We start from the raw sequence: 23,295 nt of genomic DNA on the forward strand, positions 1-23,295 counted from the left end.
GACCTGGTTCAGGTTCAGGCTCTACTCCTCCATGGAGGTCAATACCACCACAAATCCCATCTGAGGACAAGTATTAACAGTGCCTTCCAGTGTAAGCAGGGGGTATTCATTGGGCCAGCAAATGCACCTGTTTTACAAATGTTTGACCTCTGTGGTACTCTTGAGGCTTGCAAAGTCCTGCGACTTCTTCCTGACCTCCTTCCCTGATTTTAATGCCCCTGCTTGCAGTTAATTTTATAGCAATATCCTCACAGATTTCTTGTTTTTGTTTATTGGTATGACTGCCAATAAACCATCTAAAAGTTATGCTTCTTTGAGCTCCACCTGTAAAATAACATTAGTTTAGAATTTCTACTTTATTATTTTTATTATTCAGCCATTTTTGTCTCCATCAAACCATACAATATAATTTCATATATAATTTTAACCATCCATATAATTTTTTTACTTCGTAGCAAATGATAATTAGGCTAAACATTTTAAAATACAAGCATGTGCTACAACTGCGAGCCATTCTTCTATAAGTTGACATTTCAGCTCTTGACAAACGGATAGCGACTCTTAGCACTTAAAACAGAGCTGCGTGCGATCGTGTTAAGTGCATGATTGTGAAATACACGTGAAAGCAATGATAACGTTTGTAATATAGCTCGTTGAAAACGCTCTTAAGTCCGAAGATCCATCATTATCTGGAAAAACAGCCCAGGTCATGAGCTGCAGAAAATGAAAGGACAACACAGACAACTCAGACAATCAGCACTGACTGTCTAGGTCATGAGCTGCAGAAAATTACAGGAAAACACAGACAGCAGGGAAGCAGATGAGCACCCTGAACCGTGACACAAGCATTTCCCCAGTACATTTTGTGTGTCATTACTATTTGTATATTGTATTTTATATTGTATAGTGTTTTGCTATACAATATAAACAAAGGGACTCTCCTGCCTAAGATTTGCATGTTTCCCATTGGTCAGCTGTCCCCGAAGTTCAATGGGGTGGTCTGGACTATGGTGGTCCCAGAACAGGCTCGGGTTATGGAACAGAAAGTGTACTCCCTGTTGATGAAAGAGGCTATAGAATTTTAGACATCATTTGTAGATCTTTCTCACCCGTTACTAAGGCCTCCATTGATTGCTACAACAAATGTAACGTTAATGTGAAAATTAAATTCTGCTATTCCTCACCTGTTGCAATAGAAATGTGTAAATAGGTAATTTGTCTAATTACTGCAAGCATTTAACTCCTATTCGTCACATAACCAATCCCTTCCCTAAACCTACCCGTTTGTGTTTTATATTATAAAAAAACAGGCTGATACAACTGCAGGAACAATTTATTCAAAAAGAACAAATATTCCAAGTGTCCCGAGGCCAAAGGATTGGTTTGTGTGAAGTAAATCCCCAGAAGCGATCAGAGCGTCGAGTCCATCCACCGGCCGATGATTAATGAGTAACACATTTCAAAATTTGCCGCCTGGAAGAAACGTCACATAAGCTTTGACAGCATTGGCTGTCGTGTGTCTCGTGACCAATTGTGTCATTACGTCAGCTTTGATTGTAAAATGCCATTGGCTCTCATGTGTCATGTGACCGATTGCCATGCTAAAGAGTCAGGAGTATTATTTGAATTATAAATATAAGAAATATGCGTTTATAAAGGGATCATCATTTCAATGATTAAAACATTAAGATCAATTCTGTTCTTCACATAAAGATATCGTATGACTTCAGAAAACTTGGAATGCAACATGAGCTTATACTTTTATACTGTTTTTGGCCAGTTTTTGCAATAAAAGCCTATTAATATTTATAAAATCATGTCTACTTTTACAAATGCAAAGAATTAAATGCGTCTTGATCTGATGCATTGGCATCAATACATTATATAGGCTACTCATCATTTGCTAATGGTTTGATCATCATTTGTTCCTGTTTAACAATCTATTGAGATAATGGTATTTTGACATATTAACTAGTAACTTATAGCCTAGAAATCTAGACGCACCCTAGCAGCAGCAAATTTAATCTGCCCGCGAGTGTCGTCTAGCAACTCTCAGTACCCTTCTGAGCTGTATTCGCCTAACTCTTGCCGGGCCAATCACGTCGTGTATAGAGTCGGTGGGCGGGGCCATAATGACGACGGCGGAGTTGCGTTTACGTGCTTCAAGTAAACACAGAAACTGGAGAACCGCGGTCTTTCGAATCAGCTTTGACCGTGACTCTGGAAGACTTGGAGTTCAGCTTTTCTCTGAGAAAAGAACGGCACTGAAGTCATTCTTAAAAAGGGAAGATGTGTTCGGAGTTTAGCCGACCGGATACGGCGAATGTTTAATCTATCAACAAGCTTAATCTTTCAAACAGTGGGAGTTTGAAAGACAACAGTTTATCCCGCCCCTCAGATTGATTCCTGTCTATGGTGAGTTTCCAGACCAAACATTTTGATGTGGGTCTGGCTTGTCAGGCTAAGTAACTTAACCATTTACTAAGGATCTGTTCGATTATTTTGATTATACATATGAAATGCTATTTTTTTAAAGATAGGCATAACTTATGACAGATTTGTAAATCGTTAGCATATTAATCATTTATGAATGTATAATCATGATTTGTAAATAATTAGTTTATCATTAATTGTAAATTACTTATAACTGAATCTACTAAATATATGTAAAATAATTAACAAATCACTCATTAATCATTTATGAATGCATAGTCATGTCTCAAAAGTCATTAATAAAATAACGACATTCATTAATAAAATAAGTCGTTAATTATTTACTAATCACTTGTAAATGACTTATAACGGAATTTACAAAACATTCATAAAATGCTAGCATATCACTTGATAATCATTTATGAATGTTTTGTAAATGATTAGTTCATCATTAACTAACCACTTATAAATGACTTAAAACTGAATGTTATTTTAAAGTGTTACCAAAAATGTTAACCTTATTTCCCGGCTCAAACATTGCTTATTGTAATTTTACAATTTGCAAGTTCTACCAGAAAGATTTGGAAGTCAGATGAATTGCAAAAAAAAAAAAAAAAAAAAAAAAAAAAAAAAAAAAAAAAAAATTGCATTGATAGTCCAGCAATTATGATAATTAGTTATCTGGAGAAGGCCCTGTCCTTAGCTTCCGTTTCCAGGGTAACAGACTCTGCATATCCTGCCTGAAGATGAAGGCAGGTGCGCAGCCAACCCCCGGGAGGTATAGACGGGGAACATCCTGGTGGTGGTGGGGGAGGTTGGAGGTTACTGTCGGGGGCAGCATCTGCGAACTCAGACATGTGTAAGTGACCATCTTTTATACTCTGTGGATTATGATGTAGTTGGTTAGGTCTGAAAGTGATGGGTGGCATAACATTGAATCTTCCTGGCAGAACTTATGCTAAAGCTTTCATTTAAACAAAACATGTTAGCCGTTCTCTCTGACTCTGATCACGGCCAGGTGTTCTCAGAGTCAGATCGACTCTGTATTTTACACAACATTAAACAGACTTGGGACGATTGGGAACACAAATTAACGGGTCTCGGGTGCATCTCTAGTCTAAACACCACAATAACATTTCCATTCCCCAAAATGTCTTAGGATGCAGTCTTGTTCTCCTCAGAGAACCATGGTTACATTCATAACCAGAGACATTTTCTTAGGATACTGTGTATCACCTGAACCCCATACATTTTGTACATTATACATGGGGGTGTTATGTTAAATATATTGACAACGGTGGCCCATTTTCTAAGCTTGGGTGATTTGTAAACTAAAGTAAATAGGCTAACATGCAAGAAATCAATCCTACAAATTACCATGACCATGACATCATAGATATTTTTTATAACACTGCATTTAGTCTTTGGTCCGAGGATTTTCAGGAGCAGCCTACCTTTTAAATTATGGCAGTCATTTCTAATAACATTAAAATTGTGTTCCAATCTCTTTTTCCTAATACAGACTGACAGCATATATATATATATATATATATATATATATATATATATATATATATATATATATATATATATATATATATATATATATATATATATATATATATATATATATACAGTCCCTGACAAAAGTCTTGTCGCTTATCTATTTTGTAGAAATACCTGATATTAACCTGACTTTTAATTAATCAATTGGTGTTAGAAATAGCTCATATGAAAAGCTAAAATAATCCCAAATGATGTTTAATGCACTGAAATAAATTAGTTTTACTGAAAAAATATTTATCATTTAATCAAAACAGAAAGGTTAAATTTTGGGAAGACAAAAGTTTTGTCATCTATAGAGAAATTGAACAAATTTACTGCAAATACAAAAATACTGTATGTCAGCAAATTAAGTTGTGGTGCTGTGAGATCCAAATTTAATATCTTGTATGACTTCCATGAGCTTGAAGGACTGCATCAATGCGGTTTGGCAAGGATTCATACAATTTATTGATGAAGACATCAGGAATAGCTAAGAAAGCAGTCTTGCATGACTCCAAGAGTTCATCAGTATTGTTTGGTTTCGTCTTCCATGCGTCCTCTTTCATCCTACCCCACATATGCTCAATGATGTTCATGTCTGGTGACTGGGCTGGCTAATTCTGGAGCATCATGATCTTCTTCGACTTGAGGAACTTTGATGTGGAGATGGAAGTATGCGATGGAGCACAGTCCTGCTGCAGAATTTGACCTCTTTTATGGTTGGGAATATAAGAGGTAGCTAAGATTTTTTGGTATTTTAGACTATTGATGTTGCCTTCCATCCTGCAGATCTCGCACACCCCTATACTGGATGTAACCCCAGACCATGATTTTTCCACCACCAAACTTCACTGTTTTCTGGGTGAATCTCGGATCTATGCTGGCTCCAGTAGGTCTCCTGCAATATTTGCGGCGACTGTGGTGCAATTCAACAGAAGTTTCATCTGAAAAATCGACCTTCTGCCACTTTTCCAGTGTCCATCCCACTGCATGAAAAGTGGGATTTTCGTCAGTAAGCGGCACTGTAGATTGTCGTGGAAGATCAGGTTTATGACTGCACACGGCAGTTTGCAGGCGACACCGAAAACTGCCGTGAATTGTCAGAAATTGACGTGGGCCTTGCTTGGCAGTTGTCCCCCCCAAGACCCCCCTTCCCTTAACTCCAGGGGAGGCTTTAACATGTAAATGAACATGCTGTGAGCTATACAAATGCAAATCAGGGTAGCAGGAGTTTTAATCCATGTGACATTTAAAAGGTATTAACTTCCTTCTAAGAAAATCTCTTAGATAGATCAGGCTCAGTATAGCCTAATTGTAAAATCTTAAACTTAAGCTTGAATTTATATATTTGATGAAAGTATTCTTGATTATTTATTGTGTGTCATTTGCAATCAGTCCCTGTGAATTCAGTGCGACTCGCAATTTTGACCAATCACCGCAACTTTTACCAATCATTGCGGTCTCCTGCTAATAAGCGGCGTCATACATCAGCAAACTTTATATATCATATATCATTGCCCGTCAAAATTAACGTGTTAACGCAAATTAATTTTAACGGCACTACATATATATATATATATATATATATGTGTGTGTGTGTGTGTGTGTGTGTGTATGTATATATATATATATATATATATATATATATATATATATATATATATATATATATATATATATATATATATATACATATATACATACAGGGGCTAACATTAACTTTTTTGCTCACCGGCCACCGTGGCTAGTGGTTTTCCAAAGTTACTAGCCACTCAGCATTTTCACTGGCCACAATTTTGCTGTTTGGAAATTACATTGTATATGTTTAAAGTTGACTTTGGCATATATAAATTACTTGATTTTGAATCATTTTACTTTATTTAGAAGATTTAAAACCCTTTCAAACTTTCAAATGCAGAATGACCCCCCAAATCTTGTATATCAGCTGGGATGTGCAGGTGGGCAAGGGGTGGGCAATATAATAGATTACAATAGAATATAATAGGCTAATATGAGAAAGGTAATAGTTAAAAGGTAAAAGGTAATAGGTAAAAGTTATTTTAGTTAGGATATATATATATATATATATATATATATATATATATATATATATATATATATATATATATATATATATATATATATATATAATTTAAAAAATACCCTAAGCAAATTACAAAAACAATAGTTATTAAAAATAAAATAAAAATTCCGATACTAATACGACACAATGTAATTTATTGAATGTAATTGTCATTGGATACGACTTTCATCGAAAAGAATGTAACAAAATGTGGGCGTGGTCTGTGTTGTGAAATGGAACCACATTAAAAATTCCCTTATACTGCGTTTGAAACATACAGCAAAGCAGCGACAGAGGAAAACACAGAGCCTGATATTATGCAAACATTTACCAATAATGTGGAAAGCGTTTTAAATCTGTTCAGTGGAAAATCCGCTGTGACGAATCTGTCCTCGTCTAACATCTGCTGTAAATCCAGGTAAAACTAGCTGCGTGCACGCGCCCGTCCCCAGATAACATGATCCCCAGTTGATCCGTAACACCAGCGGTAAGAAACAGCTGAATGCAATCATTGGGCTATCTCGTCAGCTTGCTCAGTTTGCTGCCGATTTTAACGAGCAGTTCACTTTAGTAATCTCCAGGTTGCTGTCCATAGATGATAGGTTGCTTGCTTTGGAGTCGAAAAACTGTGTGGAAGATACTAACTTTAAGAAGAGAAGACGAGTGCCTAAGAGAAGACCAGTCCTAAGATTGCGGTAAGACTGTTATCTAAGCTAAAGTAACCTAAAGCAAAGCTTTTTAAGTAGCACAAGCTGAAATTAGCCTTTTAAAAGAAAAAATGTAAGTTGCTTTATAAAAGTGTTTTCTTTTTCTGGTCATTTTATAGGAAGCAGTACGCCGTCTTCACAACTTCGTCATAACACTCATTTAATTGTTTTCCAGCTGCATGTAAGACATAGAGACAGTACGCAGGAGCTTCAGGTACAAACATCCAGTTCTTGCATCGCACGCAGAAGCTGTGAAGAGTTCAGCTCGGAGTCGATTGAGAAGAAAGAGGGTAAGATTTATTAGATTAGATCCGTTTTTGGTCAGTGTGACTATTTTTCAGGTGCATTTTACGCAGTACATCGCGCAATACTGATTGTCTTTATTGTTTGTTTTTACAGCTGCTACAAGCAAGAAAGAGTGTGTTAGCTGAGGATGAGGTGGGCCTTTGGAAGTGCGCTACCATAGACCTGATGTCTGATGAGGAAGACGGCATCGTTCGCGCGGTGTCTGGATGCACTGTTTGACCAGCCAGGAGCTCACCAAGCTCTGTGCCACGCTGCAATCGAGATTAGAGGCGATTCCAAAGTACTTGATGGTTATAATAGCGTAGTCCATAGGATAACAATGACATGAATATAAAACATAATAGCATATCACATGAATATGAATATATACAATTAAAAAATAATATGCAAATCATAATTTTATATATATATATATATGTGTGTAAAATTATTATAATTTGGGGGTTTAAATTTATTAATTTATTACCCAGGTTGACCAATAGTAACAGATCTGCCAACCAATCACGAGTGATATTTCTTGTTTCAATGTAGTAGTTTCAACCAATACTGAGTGAGGAAATTCAATGGCCAAGCCATTCCGGCAAGGCGCCGCCCAGAGCTGCTATTCATATGCTAATTAGAGCCATTAGCGCCGGTGCCAGCATGCCTCCGCAAGCTCCACATACGTCATGGTTCGTTTCCGTCAATATGTGGCACAGACGAATGCGACGTTCACAGGCTGTAAACTGACGTTAATTGTCGAAAATCAGGGAGATTTCCGGCCGTTTACGGGGACGAAAATCCCACTTTTCATGCAGTGTCCTTTAAGCAGACTGTGGGCCTTGGCAAACGCCACACGGTTTTTCAATTGTCTTTTGTTTAGTACTGGCTTCTGCGCACTGATTCGACCATGGAGGCCATTTCGAGACAGAATCCTACAAACTGTTCTGGTTGACACAGGGACTTCAGGTGACCAGGTCTCGTGGAGCTCTGCTACAGTGGAAAATGGGCTGGTCTTGGATTTGAGCCAACAAACGGTCCTCTCGAGCAGTTGTCTTGCGGGGTCCGCCTGACCTGGGCTTGTCAAAAACGTCTCCAGGCTCTTCATATCTTTTTTTTATCCTCTGTACTTGACGCTGAGACACATTGATGGTGTCTGCCACTTCAGCAGTGGATCTGGTGTTCAGCCTCTAAATAATCAAAACTTTAGTCTCAGGGTGAATCTTAGGCATGTTTGCAGAGGTCTATTTTCAGTTGATGTGAAGGTCTAGTGTACTTGGGGTTATTTTTATACACACCTGAGACCTAATTGATCCAATATGAGTCACTGGTGAATCTCATATGACAAGGCGACAAAACATTTTACAAAGCTTTTATTACAAAAGCTGGTGGGATTAAAATGAGCCATTTCTTGTAAAAAAAATATATGTTTATTGATTAGAAATATATTTCAGCTGCACTATAGGTCAATGTGTACACAAGCGACAAGACTTTTGTCAGGGACTATATATATATATATATATATATATATATATATATATATATATATATATATATATATATATATACAGTGAGGAAAATAAGTTTTTGAACACCCTGCTATTTTGCAAGTTCTCCCACTTGGAAATCATGAAGGGGTCTGAAATTGTCATCGTAGGTGCATGTCCATGGTGAGAGACATAATCCAATAAAAAAATAAAAAAATACCAGAAATCCCAATATATGATTTTTTAACTATTTATTTGTTTGATACAGGAGCAAATAAGTATTTGAACACCTGTCTATCAGCTAGAATTCTGACCCTCAAAGACCTGTTAGTCTGCCTTTAAAATGTCCACCTCGACACCATTTATTTTCCTAAATCATATGCACCTGTTTGAGGTCATTATCTGCATAAAGACACCTCTCCACCCCATACAATCAGTAAGAATCCAACTACTAACATGGCCAAGACCAAAGAGCTGTCCAAAGACACTAGAGACAAAATTGTACACCTACACAAGGCTGGAAAGGATATTACGGGGAAATTGCCAAGCAGCTTGGTGAAAAAGATCCACTGCTGGGGCAATCATTAGAAAATGAAAGAAGCTAAACATGACTGTCAATCTCTCTCGGACTGGGGCTCCATGCAAGATCTCACCTCGTGGGGTCTCAATGATCCTAAGAAAGGTGAGAAATCAGCCCAGAACTACATAGGAGGAGCTTGTCAATGACTTGAAAAGAGCTGGTACCACCGTTTCCAAGGTTACTGTTGGTAATACACTAAGACGTCATGGTTTGAAATCATGCATGGCACGGAAGGTTCCCCTGCTTAAACCAGCACATGTCCAGGCCCATCTTAAGTTTGCCAATGATCATATGGATGATCCAGAGGAGTCATGGGAGAAAACCAAAATATAACTTTTTGGTCATAATTCCACTAAACGTGTTTGGAGGAAGAAGAATGATGAGTACCATCCCAAGAACACCATCCCTACTGTGAAGCATGGGGGAGGTAGCATCATGCTTTAGGGGTGTTTTTCTGCACGTGCAACAGGGCGACTGACCTGTATTAAGGAGAGGACGAATGGTGCCATGTATTGCTAGATTTTGGGGAACAACCTCCTTCCCTCAGTTAGAGCATTGAAGATGGGTCAAGGCTGGGTCTTCCAACATGACAATGACCTGAAGCACACAGCCAGGATAACCAAGGAGTGGCTCAGCAAGAAGCATATCATGGTTCTGGCATGGCCTAGCCAGCCTCCAGGTCTAAACCCAATAGAGAATCTTTAGAGGGAGCTCAAAAGCGACAGGCCAGAAACCTGACTGATCTAGAGAAGATCTGTGTGGAGGAGTGGGCCAAAATCCCTCCTGCAGTGTGTGCAAATCTGGTGAAAAACTACAGGAAATGTTTGACCTCTGTAAATGCAAACAAAGGCTTCTGTTCCAAATATTAACATTGATTTTCTCAGGTGTTCCAATACTTATTTGAAGCTGTATCATAAAAATAAATTGTTAAAAAGTTCTACATTGTGATTATGTCTCTCACAGTGGACATGCACCTAAGATTACAAATTCCAAACCCATCCATGATTTGTAAGTGGGAGAACTTGCAAAATAGCAGGGTGTTCAAATACTTATTTTCTTCAATGTATATATATAATTTAAATTAACGTGTCAATTACCACAACGGGTCAAAGCCATGCATTTCAACTTCCAGTTGTCTGTTTAAATTAATAAGCTAATTATTTACAAAGGTGTCATTATGACTTTACTTGTTGGAGCACATGACTTTTAACTAATTGATTAAGTAATATTTAATTGTGGTTATGAGTTCTGAATTAATTTTGAATTAGTTAATAGTCATGTGCCCCAATAAGTAAAGTCATAACATAATACCTTTAAAAATCATTAGCTTATGATTAATTAAAGCAGACAACTGGAAGTTTAAATGCATGATTTTGACCCATTGTGGTAATTAACACATTGATTTGTTATTAAGGAATTAATACATTATGACACATTTAACTAATAGCAATTTAACGATTACTTATTCTATTAATCATGTAGAATCTTCATTATTTGCTGATGCAGTATTCATTATTACATGAGTTAGTTCACCATTAGTAATACATTAACTCATGATTTTCTGTGCATTAATTAGGCATGAATTAATGCATATTAGTGCACCCGTATTGTAAAATGTTACCATCCATCATAGTTGCATTCCAAGGGGTTTCAGATGTGTACAAAAAAGTGTATACATAATGTACATAAATCAGATAAACCTGAAATAAACCAGATAATCTGAGATCTTACAGAGAGGAAAGAAAGAGTGGCTGTCCATCCGTTGTAATGTGAGGGAATTTTACTGGTCAAATCTTTTTTTTCCCCATGTTGAAGATTTCAAGCTTAGTTTGTGATGTCACTTCAATAAGCCGAGGGCTTCTAAAACAGCCTCACACAAAGGCCCCCATCTGTTCCGGCGCTGCGATGAAGGAGAGATTGTATGTGTCTACATTCAGTGTGATAAAATCTGATCATTACTTTATGAAAGAAGATATTGCTGTATATAATAAACCCCTCTCATGGTTAAATGTGTATCAATCTCAATCTAGTTGGGTCCTAGTGGGGAAAAAAAGGAGGATGGTTATTGATATCTTTAGCATATGAAGGAGGAATGCTTTCATCTGAAGTGATCTTAGGAAACAAATTACTCATTTACATACTATAAATGATATAATTGAGGAATGAGGATATTTTTCAATTCTCAATTTTTCATATTCTACAATTCAATTCTAATTTTTTGTTTTGTTAGTTTTGTACCAATATTTTCAATACATTTATGTAAATGTAGATTGCAACAGATTTTTTCAATTACATTTCTTACCATTGTTAGTGAACTTTCAGGGGCTTGAACTATGTGAAGGGAGGGGCTAGGGATAGGGGGGGTGCATAGCTTTCTTCGAGATCTCTCTCATGATTACAGAACTTTAATATTTTATTGTGGGGCGTGTGATCTGATCTTCTGCATTAGCCTCTTACACTCCTTGCCATTTTTTTTTGGGATTTCCGCCTGGATTTTGGCCTACTCAAATTGAAAAGCTTCCCATACACACATACAGTGGTCTAGGTTCAAAAATTTGGTGTCATTTTACAGGAAACCCTTTGAAGTTACATAAAACAATGCTAAAAGTGATAAACATGTAAGTATATGTTGTCTAAGCTAATAAACCCCCCAAAAAAGTACACTGTAAAAAAAAAAAAGTTGAGTTAACTTAAAAAAATAAAGCAACCAGCTGCAAAGCATTTTTGAGTTTACTCAACTTCAGTGGTTGAAGTTATGCCAAATCATTTTTGAAAGTTCACTAAACTTATTTGATTGAGTTAATTATACTTTACTCAGTAAGTCCATCTAACTACCAGTCCAACTCAAAGAAACAAGTTAGCACAACTTCAGAGGTCTTGAAGTTCAGTAAACTCAAAAATGCTTTGCAGCTGGTTGCTTTATTTTTTTAAGTTAACTCAACTTTGTACTTTTTGTAAGTTGGTTCAACTTTGAAACCAAAAAGTTGGTTCAACTTTTTCAACTTACCAGTCCAACTCAAAGAAACAAGTTAGCACAACTTCAGAGGTCTTGGAGTTCAGTAAACTCAAAAATGCTTTGCAGCTGGTTGCTTTATTTTTTTAAGTTAACTCAACGTTGTACTTTTTGTAAGTTGGTTCAACTTTCTTCAAATATCTAACCCAGATACTTGTGTACCCACCACATTAAGAATCCAAATGCAGCCAGAACAAACCACACTGAAAATACAACACAATACAAAATACATTGCCATCATTACAGAAATTTTTTATTGACAATTCTGCAAAACAGCATTTTCTGTCTCCAATAGGTACATTAGAAGGTGATGAACTTCTACTCCACTCTTCAATATTTATAAACAAAAAAAGATTATGCACTAAATTAGAGTACAAATTGAAATAAATAAATGCTCAACCTTATGATTATCCATAAAGACTGCAGCAATTTTTTTAAGGACCAGACTCTTGCTGAGCACTGGGGGTCAAGAACATTAAACACTTTTCAAAAAAATATTTAGTAACAATTGCAGCAAAGGTATTGCACATTACCTGGTCCAATCTGCTCTTAGTACTACAGAGAGGCACCTTATATTTGGGTTTGAGTGGATGGTGGCATCATTTTCAAAGATGGTTAAGATCCTCATCTTCTCCCTTTATCCTGGCTCTATGTCCTGCAATAGAAATAAGCATAAAATTAGGGATTTTCCAGTGGACCACAGTGTGTTCAGTGTGTTCCTAAACATGCTCATGTAACTTTATTTGAAAAGTAAAGGTGGCCCTGATTATAAAGGGTTAGTTCCCCACAAAAATGAAAATTTAATCACCCTCAAGCCATCCTAGGTGTATATAACTTTCTTTGTGTCAGAGTTATATCAGAGTTATATATTAAAAAGCGCATTTTTACCTACCCATCCATCAGCTATTCTATCCATCATATAACTGCCCCACACACACGTGCATGTCGACTTGCATACCGTTGGAAGCTAGATATTTTAGTCTATACAGTTTTAAGTATGGATATTTTTCTTACACAAACTACTACTTCGCTTGAATGAATGAATGAATGATACACTTTTATGATGGATAGATGCACTTTTATGGACTTCAAAACAGAAACCACCATTCAATGCCATTATAAAGCTTTGAAGAGCCATGATATTTTTTATTTAACTCTGCGTATATGAAGAATGTCCTATACACCTAGAATGACTTCAGGGTGAACAAACCATGGGCTAATTTTCATTTTTAGTTGAACTAACCTTTTAAGCTTGTTCAAATTCAGCCATTGAACTAAAACTGATAAACATAATATATTTCCCAAGCCCAAACACTGCCACACCTGAACCTGTGCTGTTAGAAGCCATTTCAGCATTGATGTAATTACAATGCTGATTCAACAACAACTTGTTGAATTTGTGCTCTCAGATGAAATCAAACTGATCACTGAGAAAGTTTCAAATATGATTTTTCAATTTAGTATTTTTTACCATGACTTTGTACCCTGCTTTCGTCTCTTTACTCTGCCTTTTGGCTGACAGAGAGCAAATGATAAGTTTGTATACCTAAAAGGACCTGATAAACAGGTGAACAGGTAAAGTATTTCAGGCATGAGTGTATATGCTGATGATGACACACATCATCTTACCAGGCAAGTCTTCAGGATGTTTCCAAACTTTTCTCTTATAAACAAAGGTCCCTCTGAAAGTTGTGGCCTTTCTTTGAGCAAGTACAATGGAGTGACTGAAAGACAGAAAAAACAAATATGGAACAAGTTATATCCAAGTTATATCCAAAGAGAGGCATTGGACTTAGCTTGACAGAGAGATGACACCATTCAACCTTTAATCAAACATATATCACATGCTAAACAATTACCTGATGTTCATGTTGGTCTAGTAAGAACTTCATTTCATCTCCATTCTCTGTACAACTAGATGTGTGTTCATCCAATGAAGGGAAAAGGTGCTCTCCTGTAATACTCATCACAGACCCTGAAAAAAGCAAAAACATTGTTATAACAGTAAAAATTAAGTGTACACTTAATTTAGATCTAAAAATAATAAACTCACCTGATCTTTCAAAAGGTCACATTTTTTGCACATCTGCCAGATTTTTGTCAATGCATCACTGATGTTTGATGTTGGTGCTTTTTTTCTTTTTTTCTAAACAGGACAAATACAAAAACAAACACAAAAGCAGTTACAGTATGTTAATTTAACGCGTAGCATTACAGAAATGCAATAATACAATGTGAAAACAACCCAATGCATAGTCTTCACTGTATTAATTAAATATAAATGTATTTATAAAAATACAAAAGAGCATTAAGTGATTTTGTCTTGTTGTTTGAGTAACAACAAGACAGCAGGTACATAGATTGCTGTCCCCTTAAGAGCTAAGGCACATATCTAATACATCCTACTAAAAAATCTTGGATTCACTAAATTATTTATGTTCACTTAAGACATAACCTACTGTGTTTACGGTAATGCTACCCACTGTGAGCTTTTTGACAAAATAGACCTGATAAACAGGTAACCAGGTTAAGTATTTCAGGCATGAGTGTATATGCTGATGATGACACACATCATCTTACCAGGCAAGTCTTCAGGATGTTTCCAAAATTTTCTCTCATAAACAAAGGTCCCTCTGAAAGTTGTGGCCTTTCTTTGAGCAAGTACAATAGAGTGTATGTGACTGAAAGACAGAAAAAACAAATATGGAACAAGTTATATCCAAGTTATTTCCAAAGAGAGGCATGGGACTTAGCTTGACAGAGCGATGACACCATTCAACCTTTAATCAAACATATATCACATGCTAAACAATTACCTAAAGTTCAAGTTGTAAGAACTTCATCTCATCTCCATTCTCTGTACAACTAGATGTGTGTTCATCCAATGAAGGGAAAAGGTGCTCTCCTGTAATACTCAGCACAGACCCTGAAAAAAAAAAACTTTAGTGAACTTTAGTACTAAAGTAAAAATTAAGTGTACACTTCATTTAGATCTAAAAATAATAAACTCACCTGATCTTTCAAAAGGTCACATTTTTTGCACATCTGCCAGATTTTTGTCAATGCATCACTGATGTTTGATGTTGGTGCTTTTTTTTTTTTTTTTCTAAACAGGACAAATACAAAAACAAACGCAAAAGCAGTTACAGTATGTTAATTTATCATGTAGCATTACAGAAATGGAATAATAAAAAGATATTACAACCCAATGCATAGTCTTCACTGTATTAATTAAATATAAATGTATTTATAAAGATACAAAAGAGCATTAAGTGATGTTGTCTTGTTGTTTGAGTAACAATATATACACAAGACGGCAGGTAACGTACTTAGATTGCTTTCACTTTAAGAGCTAAAGCACATATCAAATACATCCTACTAAAACATCTTGGATTCACTAAATTATTTATGTTCAATTAAGACATAACCTACTGTGTTTAAGGTAATGCTACCCACTGTGAGCTTTTTGACAAAATAGGGTATATGTTTCACTATCAAATTGCAATAAACACAAAAGATTAGCACTTACATACTGTCTTTAACATTTTTAACATCATGCACGTCCTTCTTATTCTTTTCTCGTTCAAGCATGTTTCCTCACACTTGTCTAAGTTGTCAATAACGTTGAAGCTGTAACTTTTGGCGCGCGTTAATCAAAACAAAACGGTGTGCATGCGTCTTGCGGAAGAACATTGTAGTCGGAGCTACTTCTCTCTGTTTATGTCTATGAGGACGAGTCACGCCGAAAGTATTGTGCTACTCCGCATCGACGCCGACTGAGCTAAAATAGTCCCAAAATAAACATGTATTATAGGTGTAGCGTAATGATTCAAAATAAGACAAAAACACGGTTTAAAAAATGGATTCATAAAGTACTTGCTCATTGTATCTATTTCGTCAATTTTGAACATAAAAAAAGTTTATTACAAAGTGAAGCTTTAAATAGACGTTACTGTGCTACGTGTACAATCTCTAGCAAAATAGGCCTACATTTTATATAGTCTCCATTAAAAATATAGTCCATCCACCCATACTCTAGCTGTATATGTTGATATATACCTTCAAATGTTAACAGATTGCTAACAGGATCACCGAACATAACAGATAACAAACAAGATAACTAATCACCACATGCTTTAATATGAGTTTAGTCTTTTAACATTTAACAAACAAGGTGTGCCATATATGTACCTTAATTTATTCATAAAGCTTAAAGAAAACTTACCTCAACCAGATGAAATCCAGTCCCTTCCAAAGCGTGGTTGAAGGAGGAAACCCCGTGCAAGATACAGCGCTGACATTCTGCGCATGCGCGATGAAGGGAAGTTATGAATAAATTAAAACATTACGTTTTCTCAACTTACTTGTTTGTGTTCAGTGGATGACATATTAGTAAACTTGCAGTGAAATCGTCCTTATAAGTAAACTCAACATTGTGGTCAAAAATTTGTCCACTCAACTTAAAATCTGAAACTGAGTCAACAATTTGCAAGTTGGATTTTTTACAGTGTAGGCGCTTTTTGATTTTTTTTCTTTCATGAATTCATTTTTGAAAGTGTGTAACTCAGACCCTGTGTGTTCTAGGAACCTGCAGACAGTTTGGGCTATTTCCACTAAATTACAGAAAATTGTGGAAAAAAGAAGTTTGTCTGTGTCATTGTTACGGGGTACAGACAATACGGAGACAAGATGTTAGTGAGTCAGGTTTATTGAGCAACCAGTAGAGTGATAACTTGACGGAATGTTGACAGGATGGTGAATGTCTTTGGTTTGGGTTTCTCAGGGTGCACTTCGGAGGTCGTAGGACCTCATATGGCATATATACATATATATATATATATATATATATATATATAAAACTCCTTTTCTCGAGAATATGAAGCAAAACTTTATTAATAAAGGTATCTATGTAAAGCGCAGTGCAGCTGCATGGCAATAGCCAGGTGCGAGAAGCGCTCTGATTGACTGGGCCTCGGCAACTGCAGGAACCTATGGTGAGGCGGCTGAGAGGAACGAACAAATGGGGGCGCTCCAGAGAGACCGCCGAAAAAGGGGCTTTAATTTGCATACAGGAGGCTATATAAGAACTTGATTTGCCATAGGTGTCAGATTTTATCTCCTTCAGCGACACCAACGCTGTCCTACGGAATCAAGCAAACCGCCGTCGAAAAGCAACCAGCGGAACATCCCTGCAGACCTGAGGATGCTGGATTCCCACCGGGTCTCCGCCTTCAGCCACCTGCATTCCAGCTGCGCCATCCGACGTTAAATATCCTTTATTCTGTGTGTCTATGTTGTGTGTGTGTTGCCGCTGCAACGGCACTTCAAAGAGCTTACAGGCTTGTTCTATGCGAGGATTCTCTCATTCTGCCACGTCGAATAAGCTCCGCAGAAAGACGGAGCTCTCCTCTCTCTCCCTCTTCTCTCGTTCCGTCGCGCTAAGGAAGCGCCGCGGAGAAACAATGTGCAAGCTCAAGCCAAAGCTCTCCTCACTCTGCCACCACAGTTTTCCCCACTCTTCCTCTTCTCTCGTTCCCTCGCGCTGAAGAAGCGGCGCGGACAGAGAATACTAGAGTAAATAAACCAACTCGAGCCGAAACTCTCGTCACTATGCCGCCGCCGTGCTGAAGAAGCGCCGCGGACAGAGAGTTTTTTCCTCAATCTTCCTCGTCTCTCGTTCAGTCGCGCTGAAGAAGTGGCGCGGACAGAGAATACTGGAGTAAATAAACCAACTCGAGCCGAAGCTCTCGTCACTATGCCGCCGTGCTAAAGAAGCGCTGCGGACAGACAGAGTTTTTCCTCACACTTCCTCTTCTCTCGTTCAGTTGTGCTAAGAAGCGTCGCGGACAGACAGAGTTTTCTACTAGAGAATACTAGAGTAAGTTAGATGAGCGAACTCAGGCTGTTGGATATGTCAAGAACGCGGCTTATGTCACAGCTGTTTCTCACTGCAGCGTGTGCTTACTCTCAAGGAAGTTGTATGGCTGCCTTGTCATGATAGCGCACGCCCTTTCCACAGCACGCGTTCGCTGACTAAAGCGGGCTTACATCATAGCATGCACTCACTGTCAGAGCATAATGGCGTCGGAATGTGGCTGCCAAGCTAAGCCTTTTTTCACTCTATCACATCTTCCAGTCCCCTCTATTCAAGCGACTGGAGAGGTTTTGACACCGTAGACAATGTGTCCACTACACAGTGTGCATCCCTACATAAGCACTGTTAATTCAGCCCCACAAAATCACAAATAAATCTCGCCGCCGCCGGATTTCACCATGGACTTCCTTATATTCTCCCAGTTCCCTTGGTTCAGGTGACTGAATATGTAAATATTGCAGTATATCCTGTGGTCAAACACGCTTGTCTGCACCAAGGTTATTATAGTTTTGCTTTTTGAAATTAGTTTTTATTTCAGTATCGTTTTCAATTTTGCTACAAATTTCAGTTTAGTTTTAGTTAGTTTTACAAATGGTTTTGCTAGTTTTAGTTTAGTTTTTATTTTGCAAATACATTTCTATTTAGTTTTTATTTATTTAGTTTCAGTTTTAGTTTTAGTAATTATAGTTTAGCAGAGTTACCATAATGAAGTGTAGAGACCAAATCAAGGTTTTTAATTTCAGCAAAGTTTAATGTTTGCACAGATTAGAGTTGAATCTTACTTCCTTAAGTGAAATAACCTGATAAACGAGCATTATTGTTTAAACCCAGGACGGTCTTATAAAACATCCATAAAGTTGGGTCAAACTATGACCTATACAAACAACGATCTGGAGATTAAAAATGAAATAAATTATATTTTGATATTAAAACATTATATTTGATATTTTTGACATAGGCTAATACTCAGAGGATCTATCTTAAAGAACAAAATAAATGCAACGTAAAATATAAAAGTAAAAATTATAAATTCCAGACAAACTCATTCATAACAAAGATGAAATATTGTTAAACAATTAAAAGCTTATTTTAATTTCTTCAGTAGTACAAAGTCATCTGAATACAGCCAACACACACTGTTGTGCTGTGTGTGTGTGTGTTGTGCTATAATTGTAAAGGGGACCAATGTCCTCACTTATCTAGTAAAATATTATGATAACTGACTAGTGAGGACATTTGACTGGTCCTCACTAGTTAAAAAGGCTTATAAATCGGCCAAAACATGTTTTTATTTAAATCTATTGTTTTGCACGTTCTTGGGATGGGTAGGTTTAGGGATAGGGGTTGGGTTAGGGGATATAAAATATCATTAACCTGATATAAAATCAATGGAAGTCCATGCAATGTCCTCACTTATATAGTGAAACAAACGTGTGTGTGTGTGTCCTGGTATTCCCTACTTTGTGGGGAAATGTCTCCACACAGACAATAATGTTATTAGTAGTAAATTATCATGATAACACCTTTGAGCCTGTCAATATTATGCAACACTAGTTGCTGACTTTTGCGCCTGCGTCTCTCGTCGCGTAAGAAACGGCACCCAGCAAGCAATTTTCCGTCTAAAAGACGTCTAATAACCGTCTAAACACAGCCCAGACGTCTAGGCTAAATCAAGTCTAAACTTGGGCTGTCAGTGAAAATCTAATAGACGTCTAATCATAGCCCAAGATTAGACGGCTACTGAATGGCTACATCTATACGTCTAATAGACAGCAAATATGGGTCTAGGCTAAATCAAGGCTAAATTTGGGCTGTCAGTGAAAATCTAATAGACGTCTAAGCATAGCCCAAGGATAGACTAGTCATCAAATAGACAGCTAACACATGACTAATATATATTTTTAATAGACAATAAAATGGCTAAAGGATTCTTTTCACTCAAGTATAACAGGTTCTAAAAAAATAACAATCAATCAAAACACATTAAATATAAAGGTTTTATTTAGAAAGAGAATATTAACAACAGAGACAACTTAAGATAATACAAAAAGATTAAAACATAAAAATGACCAAATAATATGTCAAAAATAAAATTAAATATAAAATTAGGATAAGAAATATGGAATACTAACAATGTAATATATATATATATAAAAATATATATATATAGCAATGTTTTGTTTCTTATTTGGCAGATGCCATGATGACCGACTTCCCAGCAGCAACGGTTTGTTAAATATATATATCTGCCAAATAAGAAACAAAACATTGCACAAGAAAAGCAATGTTGACATCATAATTGTTTACTTTATTTACAGTAATTGTGATGAAGTCATTCTCTTTTGCTTGGATGCGCACTAAAGCTGGGCTATAAAAGGTTAAGATACATGTATGTGACATGTTTAAAGAGATAGTCATCATTTACTCACCCTCAAGTTGTTCCAAACCTGTATGGGTTTCTTTCTTCTGTTGAACACACACAAAAATATATTTTGAAGAATGTTGGTAACCAGACATTTGATGGCTGATCATTTGATCAGATGGTTTCACTGTAGGAAAATAAATACAATGGAAGTCAATGGGGCACATAAAGCTTTTGATTACCCAGGTTCTTCAAAATATCTTCTTTTGTGTTCAACAGACAAAAAGAAACAACTTGAAGGCGAGTAAATGACAGAATTAAAATTTTTGGGTTTAAAAGATATTTTAGCCATTATGTTGCATTAGAACAATGAGGCACATGATTGGGAAAGCATTGAATGGTTTAAGGCCAAAGTGAATTTCTGATCTTCTGCTGCATTATGAACCATCCTCTCAGGTCATCTGGGACAGGTCTGCTTTCTGTCCCCCGAGTCAAAACTAAACATGGAGAAGCAGAATTCAGTTTTTATACATAACATATCTTGAACAAACTCAAAGAAAACCTGCAGTCCTGTGGCAACTCTTCATTTATTTTAAATCAAGTTTACTGTTTGCCACTGCCTTTTATTAACTGGAAAGGAATGATGATACATTTCTTACACTGCACTGTAAGTTTTACTCTCCTGTTATCATGTTTTTTATTTTATTTTTTATTTTTTTATAGAACAATGTCTTCTTATATTTGACTTTTTAAATTCCCCAATGTTGCTTGCTTTATGTAAAGCACTGACTTATTGGCTTGGTGAAATGTGCAATTCAAATTTGCCTTGCCATTTCAAAAAGACTCATATTTTCATATAATGATCCAAAGAGTAAAAGGATATTTGTGGCTTTCATGACAAATTATTATAGGTTGCACATGTTTCATGTTTATCCCCTTGAAGGTGCACATGTAGCATGCTAATCACATGGCTTTATTCTACAATATTACCTAGCTAAAATCTCACCGTTCATACACGATAACAAATAATGTATATAATGAGCATATGTCAAGATGAAAACACAGATACTTACAAGGCCAAATAATGTCCTTTAACGTTTGCTGTTGCCCGTTGTTGTTCTCCGTTCTCGTCCTCCTCTTGTGTAAAATTAAAAAACAATCCACTCCAACCGACAGAAATGTTTTTCGCGATATCTGCCGTTGCCAGTAGTACAGGCTACAGTTGCCATCTAGCGGTTGAGAGTTGTATTTTTTTTTTGCATTTTTTTTTTTTTCAAATATATCTAGCTTACGATTTTCTTTGACTGTCTTACATTTTAAGTGAATGTTATGCGGGACAGCAAAGCTAAAACTAATTCAAATGTTTACAAAAGGTTGGGCTAAAAGCAGACTACACATAGCCCGTCCAATTCAGAGCTAAACCGTGGCTATAGATAGACCATGACATGAAATGACACATCTTGCAGATATTATTGACAATGCGAACATGATGTAATATTAACCATATCATATGCTACATTGCCAAAAACTACAATTAATCAGTTTATTCTTTTGACTAAAAGTGGGCTACGAATAGCCGGTCTGAATAGGAGCTAAACCGTGGCTACGCACAGCCATGAATATATCTCGTTAAAGAAATGAAACCAAACACCTTGTAATCACTGTTAACTTTGCTTATATGATGGAATATTATACATCTCACAAGTTATTTGGACAAACATTACATGTAACCAAATTAAAGATTCTTTTGGCTAAAAGTGGGCTACTCATAGCCGGACTATATCAGGTCTATAAGTAAACCTAGACGGTGAAATGACGGCTATTGCTTGCTGGGCATTCTGATCAACAGTGAGCTTAGGTTATAAGAAGTTCAACGCATCTCATTACCTTGTGTTATTTCCCATTTCACGGACGCATTGATTCTTTGTGAACTGCCGTTTAGGACAAGCGAAGTGTTGCCTGTCTGCACGCGTCCGTCAGGACAGCAGTTAATCTCCTCAGATCACTCACGCGCAGTAGCGCAATATACAGACACTCCCTCAGCCGCCACAGTCAGATTTTCCACCACATGAAATAGGGCTTATTAATAACGAAAACGAATATTTATTTTTGCTAATTATTATTTTATTTCAGTTAGTTTTTTAGTAAGAGTAGTTAGTTTCGTTTAGTTTTAGTTTTTTATTTATTCAGATTTTTTAATTTTATTTCAGTTTACGAAAATGTTTTTTGACCAATAGTTTTAGTCTTAGTTTCAGTTTTCGTTTACGAAAATAACCTTGGTCTGCACACGCATTTTCAGTCTAGAATAGAGCATAAAGGCATTGTAGAATGGCTTCCATGCCACCCAAACTTCCTTAGATTCTCCAAGTTCCCTTAGTTAAGTGACCGGAGAGGAAATATTGAAGTCAACTAGCCTGTGTCAAACACGCTCGTCTGCACACTAATGCTGTGTGCGTTTACCCCTGTGGACTCGCTAACTGGCTTGTTATGGTATTCTACGTAAGTTGCGACCACTACACAGTGCGCGCCACTGCACATTATTTACAACGACACTCAAAAGAGCATTTTCTATATAGGAAATGTGTCCACCTTATAGTCTGCACTCCTACACCCAAGCACTTTTCACAAAGCGCACTCGCGCCACGAGCACTACAAATGTGAGGCGCGTGCCCACTGCAAAGCCTGCACCACACTATCCCCACAGTGTTACAAGCTCATTGTTACAGCACAAGCAACCGGGTTAACAGGCCCCTATTATTAAGCAGCCCACCCCTGAATCTAATTCAACCCCTGGCTTCACGAGCCAGCCTGGCAGGCCATTCCTGGTATATCAAATTGGGTGTTGAACATATAAAACGAGGTTACTCGCTACTGTTTTGCTTAACCGAGGCAAAAGGTTTTGAGGGATAAGTGCTTCAAGCTTGT

At 36.9% G+C, this 23,295-nt stretch overlaps 3 long non-coding RNA genes across 5 annotated transcripts; 1 reads left to right on the forward strand and 2 right to left on the reverse strand.

The window, feature by feature from the left end:
- The first annotated feature begins 6,564 nt into the window (after positions 1 to 6,564).
- Positions 6,565 to 7,292, forward strand: LOC137052044 (uncharacterized). The gene is made up of 3 exons (XR_010899929.1): positions 6,565 to 6,756; positions 6,888 to 7,058; positions 7,168 to 7,292. It is a non-coding gene; the product is annotated as an uncharacterized lncRNA (long non-coding RNA).
- A 4,662-nt stretch (positions 7,293 to 11,954) lies between these two features.
- LOC137052055 (uncharacterized) lies at positions 11,955 to 15,566 on the reverse strand. 3 transcript variants are annotated; one of them, XR_010899932.1, is made up of 7 exons: positions 14,950 to 15,557; positions 14,714 to 14,814; positions 14,187 to 14,279; positions 13,993 to 14,108; positions 13,763 to 13,857; positions 12,667 to 12,788; positions 11,955 to 12,336 (listed from the first exon to the last, which is right to left on the reverse strand). It is a non-coding gene; the product is annotated as an uncharacterized lncRNA (long non-coding RNA). The 3 variants fall into 3 exon arrangements; XR_010899931.1 differs by lacking the exon at positions 11,955 to 12,336 and having other exon boundaries at positions 12,353 to 12,788; positions 14,950 to 15,059; positions 15,146 to 15,566; XR_010899930.1 differs by lacking the exon at positions 11,955 to 12,336 and having other exon boundaries at positions 12,353 to 12,788; positions 14,950 to 15,563.
- Positions 15,567 to 20,290: 4,724 nt separating this feature from the next.
- LOC137052076 (uncharacterized) lies at positions 20,291 to 22,012 on the reverse strand. Its single transcript, XR_010899933.1, has 2 exons — positions 21,444 to 22,012; positions 20,291 to 20,867 (listed from the first exon to the last, which is right to left on the reverse strand). It is a non-coding gene; the product is annotated as an uncharacterized lncRNA (long non-coding RNA).
- Positions 22,013 to 23,295: the final 1,283 nt, after the last annotated feature.

Source organism: Pseudorasbora parva, chromosome 2 (assembly GCF_024679245.1).
Source record: "Pseudorasbora parva isolate DD20220531a chromosome 2, ASM2467924v1, whole genome shotgun sequence".
Lineage (NCBI taxonomy): Eukaryota > Metazoa > Chordata > Actinopteri > Cypriniformes > Gobionidae > Pseudorasbora > Pseudorasbora parva.